At 44.8% G+C, this 5,743-nt stretch overlaps 1 non-coding gene across 1 annotated transcript; it reads right to left on the bottom strand.

The window, feature by feature from the left end:
* Positions 1-5,669: 5,669 nt before the first annotated feature.
* trnan-guu (transfer RNA asparagine (anticodon GUU)) lies at positions 5,670-5,743 on the bottom strand. Its single transcript has one exon. It is a non-coding gene; the product is annotated as a tRNA-Asn (tRNA).

Raw genomic sequence — 5,743 nt, 5'->3', positions numbered from 1 at the left:
CCAACCCTCTAGCAATAAAGGAAAAAATTCCGTTCGCCTTCTTAATTACCTGTTGCACCTGTAAACCTACGTTTTGCGACTCATGCACTAGCACACCCAGATCTCTCTGCACAGCAGCATGTTTTAATATTTTATCATTTAAATAATAATCCCTTTTGCTGTTAGTCCTACCAAAATGGATAACCTCAGATTTGTCAACATTGTATTCTATATATCAGACCCTAGCCCATTCACTTAGCCGATACAAATCCCTCTGCAGACTTCCAGTATCCACTGTACTTCTTGCTTTACCACTCATCTTAGAGTCGTCTGCAAACTTGGACACATTGCCCTTGGTCCCCAACTCCAAATCATCTATGTAAATTGTGAACACTTGTGGGCCCAAGACTGATCCCTGAGGGACATCACTATCTACTGATTGCCAACCAGAGCAACACCCATTAATTCCCACTCTTTGCTTTCTATTAATTAACCAATCCTCTGTCCATGCTACTACTTTCCCCTTAATGCCATGCATCTTTATCTTATGCTGCAATCTTTTGTGTGGCACCTTGTCAAAGGCTTTCTGGAAATCCAGATATACCACATTCCTTGGCTCCCCGTTATCTACCGCACTGGTAATGTCCTCAAAATATTCCACTAAATTAGTTAGGCACGACCTGCCCTTTATGAACCCGTGCTGCATCTCCCCAATGGGACAATTTCCATCCAGATGCCTCGCTATTTCTTCTATGATGATAGATTCCAGCATCTTCCCTACTTCCGAAGTTAAGCTCACTGGCCTATAATTCACCGCTTTCTGCCTACCTCCTTTTTTAAACAATAGTGTTACGTTTGCTAATTTCCAATCCGCCGGGACCACCCCAGAGTCTAGTGAATTTTGATAAATTATCGCTAGTGCATTTGCAATTTCCCCAGCCACCTCTTTTAGCACTCTGGGATGCATTCCATCAGGGCCAGGAGACTTGTCTACCTTTAGTCCCATTAGCTTGCAAATCACTACCTCCTTAGTGATAACAATCCTCTCAAGGTCCTCATCTGTTATAGCCTCATTTCTATCAGTCACTGGCATGTTATTTGTGTCTTCCACTGTGAAGATAGACCCAAGAAACCTGTTCAGTTCCTCAGCCATTTCCTCATTTCACATTATTAAATCTCCCTTCTCATCGTCTAAAGGACCAATATTTACCTGAACCACTCTTTTTTGTTTTATATATTTGTAGAAACATTTACTATTTAAAAAAAATATTCTGAGCAAGTTTACTCTCATAATCTATCTTACTCTTCTTCATAGCTTTTTTTTTAGAAGTGTTCTGTTGCCCCCTAAAGAGTTCCAAGTCCTCTAGTCTCCCACCAATCTTTGCTACGTTGTATGCTTTTTCCTTCAATTTGAAACTCTCCCTTATTTCCTTAGATATCCACAGTCGATTTTCCCTCTTTCTACCGGCCTTCCTTTTTGTTGGTATAAACCTTTGCTGAACACTGTGAAAAATCGCTTGGAAGGTTCTCCACTGTTCCTCAACTGTTTCACCATAAAGTCTTTGCACCCCGTCTACCTAAGCATGTTCTTCTCTCATCCCATCATAATATCCTTTGTTTAAGCACAAAACACTAGTGTTTGATTTCACCTTCTCACCCTCCATCTGTATTTTAAATTCCACAATACTGTGGTAGATCCTTCCGAGAGGATCCCTAACTATGAGATCATGAATCAATCCTGTCTCATTACACAGGACCAGATATAGGACCACGTGTTCCCTCGTAGGTTCCATTACATATTGTTCTAGGGAACTATCGCGGATACATTCTATAAACTCCTCCTCAGGGCTACCTTGACCGACCTGTTTAAACCAATCGACATGTTGATTGAAAACCCCCAAGACAACTGCTGTTCCATGTCTACATGCATCCGTTATTACTTTGCTTGTTGCCTGCCCCACCATAATGTTACTATTTCTTGGCCTATAGACTTCTCCTATCAGTGACATTTTCACCTTACTAGTCCTGATTTCCACCTAAATGGATTCAACCTTATCCTCCATAGCACCGATGTTATCCCTTACTATTGCCCGGATGTCATCCTTAAATAACAGAGCTACACCACCTCCCTTACCATCCACTCTGTCCTTCCGAATAGCTTGATACCCTTGGATATTTAACTCCCAGTCGTGACCATCCTTCAACCATGCTTCAGTAATGGCCACTAACTCACAGTCATTCACGATGATTTGCGCCATCAACTCATTTACCTTATTCCGAATACTATGAGCATTCAGGTAAAGTACACTTATGTTGGCTTTTTTTTTAAACTTCTGTTCTGAATCTTAACACCTCGATCAGTAACCTCTCCTATGTTATATTTCCTCTTAGCTTTTATCATAATTTTCCTTGTCATTGAACCCATATCTTCATGCAACAACCTGCCACGTCGCTTACCATTAATGTTTTTACTGACCGTTTTATTCCTTTTTGTATTACTGGTCCTATTCACTGAGCCACCCCTCAGTCACTGTACCTTGTATTGTCGCCCTTTTTGATTTTTGACAATGACTTCTCTGCCTTACACTTTCCCCCTTACTGCCTTCTGCTTCTGTCCCTGTTTTAGCACCTTCCAACTTCCTGCATCGGTTCCCATCCCCCTGCCATACTAGTTTAAACCCTTCCCAACAGCTCTAACAAACACCTCCCCCTCCTAGGACATCGGTTCCAGTCCTGGCCAGGTGCAGACCGTCCGGTTTCTACTGGTCCCACCTCCCCCAGAACCGGTTCCAATGCCTCAGGAATTTGAATGCCTCCCTCTCGCACCATCTCGCATGCCACGCATTCATCCTATCTATCCTGATATTCCTACTCTGACTAGCTCGTGGCACTGGTAGCAATCCTGCGATTACTGCCTTTGAGGTCCTACTTTTTAGTTTAACTCCTAACTCCCTGAATTCAGCTTGTAGGACCTTGTCCCATTTTGTCCCTAAATCGTTGGTCCCTATGTGCACCAAGGCAGCTAGCTGTTCACCGCCCCCCCCCCCCCCCACACACACACACACAATGTCCTGCAGCCGCTCCGAGACATCCTTGACCCTTGCACCAGGGAGGCAACATAACATCCTGGAGTCTCGATTGCATCTGCAGAACCGCCTGTCTATTCCCCTTATGATTGAGTCCCCTATCACTATAGCCCTGCCAAACATCTTCCTGCCAGCCACGGTGCCATGAACCTGGCTGCTGCTGCCTCCGCCTGGTGAGCCATCTCCCTCAACAGCATCATAGATCATAGAATCTACAGTGCGGAAGGAGGCCATTCGGCCCATCGAGTCTGCTCCGGCTCTTAGAAAGAGCACCCTACCCAAGATCAACACCTCCACTCTATCCCCATAACCCAGTAACCCCACCCAACACTAAGGGCAATTTTGGACACTAAGGGCAATTTATCATGGCCAATCCACCTAACCTGCACATCTTTGGACTGTGGGAGGAAACCAGAGCACCCGGAGGAAACCCACACACACACGGGGAGGATGTGCAGACTCCCCACAGACAGTGACCCAAGCCGGAATCGAACTTGGGACCTTGAAGTTGTGAAGCAATTGTGCTATCCACAATGCTAACGTGCTATCCAAAGCGGTATATCTGTTTTGCAGGGAGATTACCGCAGCAGACTCCTGCATTGCCTTCCTACTCTTGCTCTGTCTTTTCGTCACCCATTTTCTATCTCCCTCAGTACCTTTCACCTGCGGTGTGACCAAGCTGGTAAACGTGCTATCCACGACGTTCTCAGCATCGTGGATGCTCCAAAGTGAGTCCATCCGCATCTCCAGAAACGCCAAGCGGTCTAACAGGAGCTGAAACTGGACGCACTTCTTGCACGTGAAGTAGCCAGGTACAGTGGACGTGTCCCTGAGCTCCCACATCGCTCACGTCGAGCATGACACGGGTCTGAAATCTCCTACCATGTCTTAAACCTTAGGTTAACTTATACAACTATAATTCCAAAAAATGATCGAAAAAATATATAAATTAGACAACGAAATGAAAAACTACTAACCAGTCACTTACCAGGGATAAAATGCACCTCCTCCCCACCCAGCTTCGAAGTCCCACCAAGATTCAAATTGCCAAACTCACTCTTTGCCGTCTCACTCTGGCTGTATCACTTCTCGCTCACTGGGAGACTATCGAGACGAAGATTATTCTCCACGTATACAGAAAGTTCGGTGGGTATTTGGTTGAGACACTTGAACATTTTGGGTGAATGGCCGAAGAAGCTGATGCAGCAAATTGAGAGACACTGTTTTCACTTCCAAAAAGACAAGAACCGGACGAGTACGCTGGATGATATTAGTTAAATTATAAAACTGGAGGTGACGAGATTCTCGTACTCACAACCGTATGAATTATTGAGCACCAAACAGGAGCAGAAGCATGCACTCAGCTGCGACCCCGTTTCAATGAGTCCTTAACACAGAAAATTCCTCATCCGTTCATTTGTGAAAAGATATCAACTTATCACTGCCATGACTCGGCTTCGAACCGCTGTTGCTGCGGCCACAACGCAGAGTGCTAACCACTATACGATCACGGGGCCTTACGTTACCGCCGAGGCAAACTGTAACTGTCGATGTACTTGGTCATCAAATGTTTGGAATCTGTCATGGCTCACACTTCATAACTCTCTAATTACAACTTTAGTAAATACACAGTTTGGCTATCTTAACCTTGGTTCCATAATAATTTTCCTGCAACAAGGCTTTATATACTTTAGCCCCAGGCTCATATAAATAGCAAAGTAACCGCTAAAATATATAATACATAACAATTACGATAGTCGTCCCAAACATATGGTATTCGGACGTTCTCCCGGTGTCTGCATCGGTTTTCCCCGCCTGCTCGAGGTCCATCCCACAGTCCAAAGATGTGAAGTTTCGGTGGATTGGCCGTGCTAAAGTGTCCAGATTGTCCGTAGATTAGCAAATACTGGATTGGCCATGATCAACGTGCCAGGTTACGGGTATTCTACGGAGGAACTTGGTCACGTCGTCCCCTGCTGATTTTTTTGAAACCATTTCACCCTGTATCTCTTTCCTCTCATTCCTGAATATTGTCAGTGCAAACAAACTCTCTCTCTCTATTTCCCCGATTGAACTTATCCGCCCACATTCCCGTTGCACTTTTAAGCGCCTCTCATTTGCCGTCTCACTCTCTGTGATCCAAAGAGAAAAATCCAGGCCCCTTTCGTACCACTGTTGTTATTGGGCTGAATGTCCCTCTCTGGTAGCTCAAATTAATATTAATTATCTCTTTGGATGTGAACTGACTGTTTAAAATCAGAATGTGGAGATGCTGGCGTTGGACTGGGGTGAGCACAGTAAAAAGTCTTACAACACCCGGTTAAAGTCCAACAGGTTTGTTTCGATATCACTAGCTTTCGGAACGCCGTTCCTTCCACAGCAGCGCTCCGAAAGCTGGTGATATCGAAACAAACCTGTTTGACTTTACCCTGGAGGTGTAAGGCTTCTTACTAAAATCAGAATGACAGCATTTGGCGTGTTTAATATTGAAACCGGAGGAAAGATATCAGATCAATGTGGCATGAATTATAAAAAGCACCAAGGTGGGTGATTCGTTCCCACAGAGGGATAAAAACAACTCCTTCAGGCGGTGGGATAACACTTCGTCCCTGGGTGGTATCGAACCACCACCTTTCCAGTTAACAGCCGAACGCGCTAATCGATTGCGCCACAGAGAC

The sequence above is a fragment of the Scyliorhinus torazame genome, chromosome 14 (assembly GCF_047496885.1).
Source record: "Scyliorhinus torazame isolate Kashiwa2021f chromosome 14, sScyTor2.1, whole genome shotgun sequence".
Classification (NCBI taxonomy): Eukaryota; Metazoa; Chordata; class Chondrichthyes; order Carcharhiniformes; family Scyliorhinidae; genus Scyliorhinus; species Scyliorhinus torazame.
The sequence above is the reverse complement of the archived record's forward strand: the minus strand, read 5'-3'. Positions and strand labels throughout refer to the sequence as shown.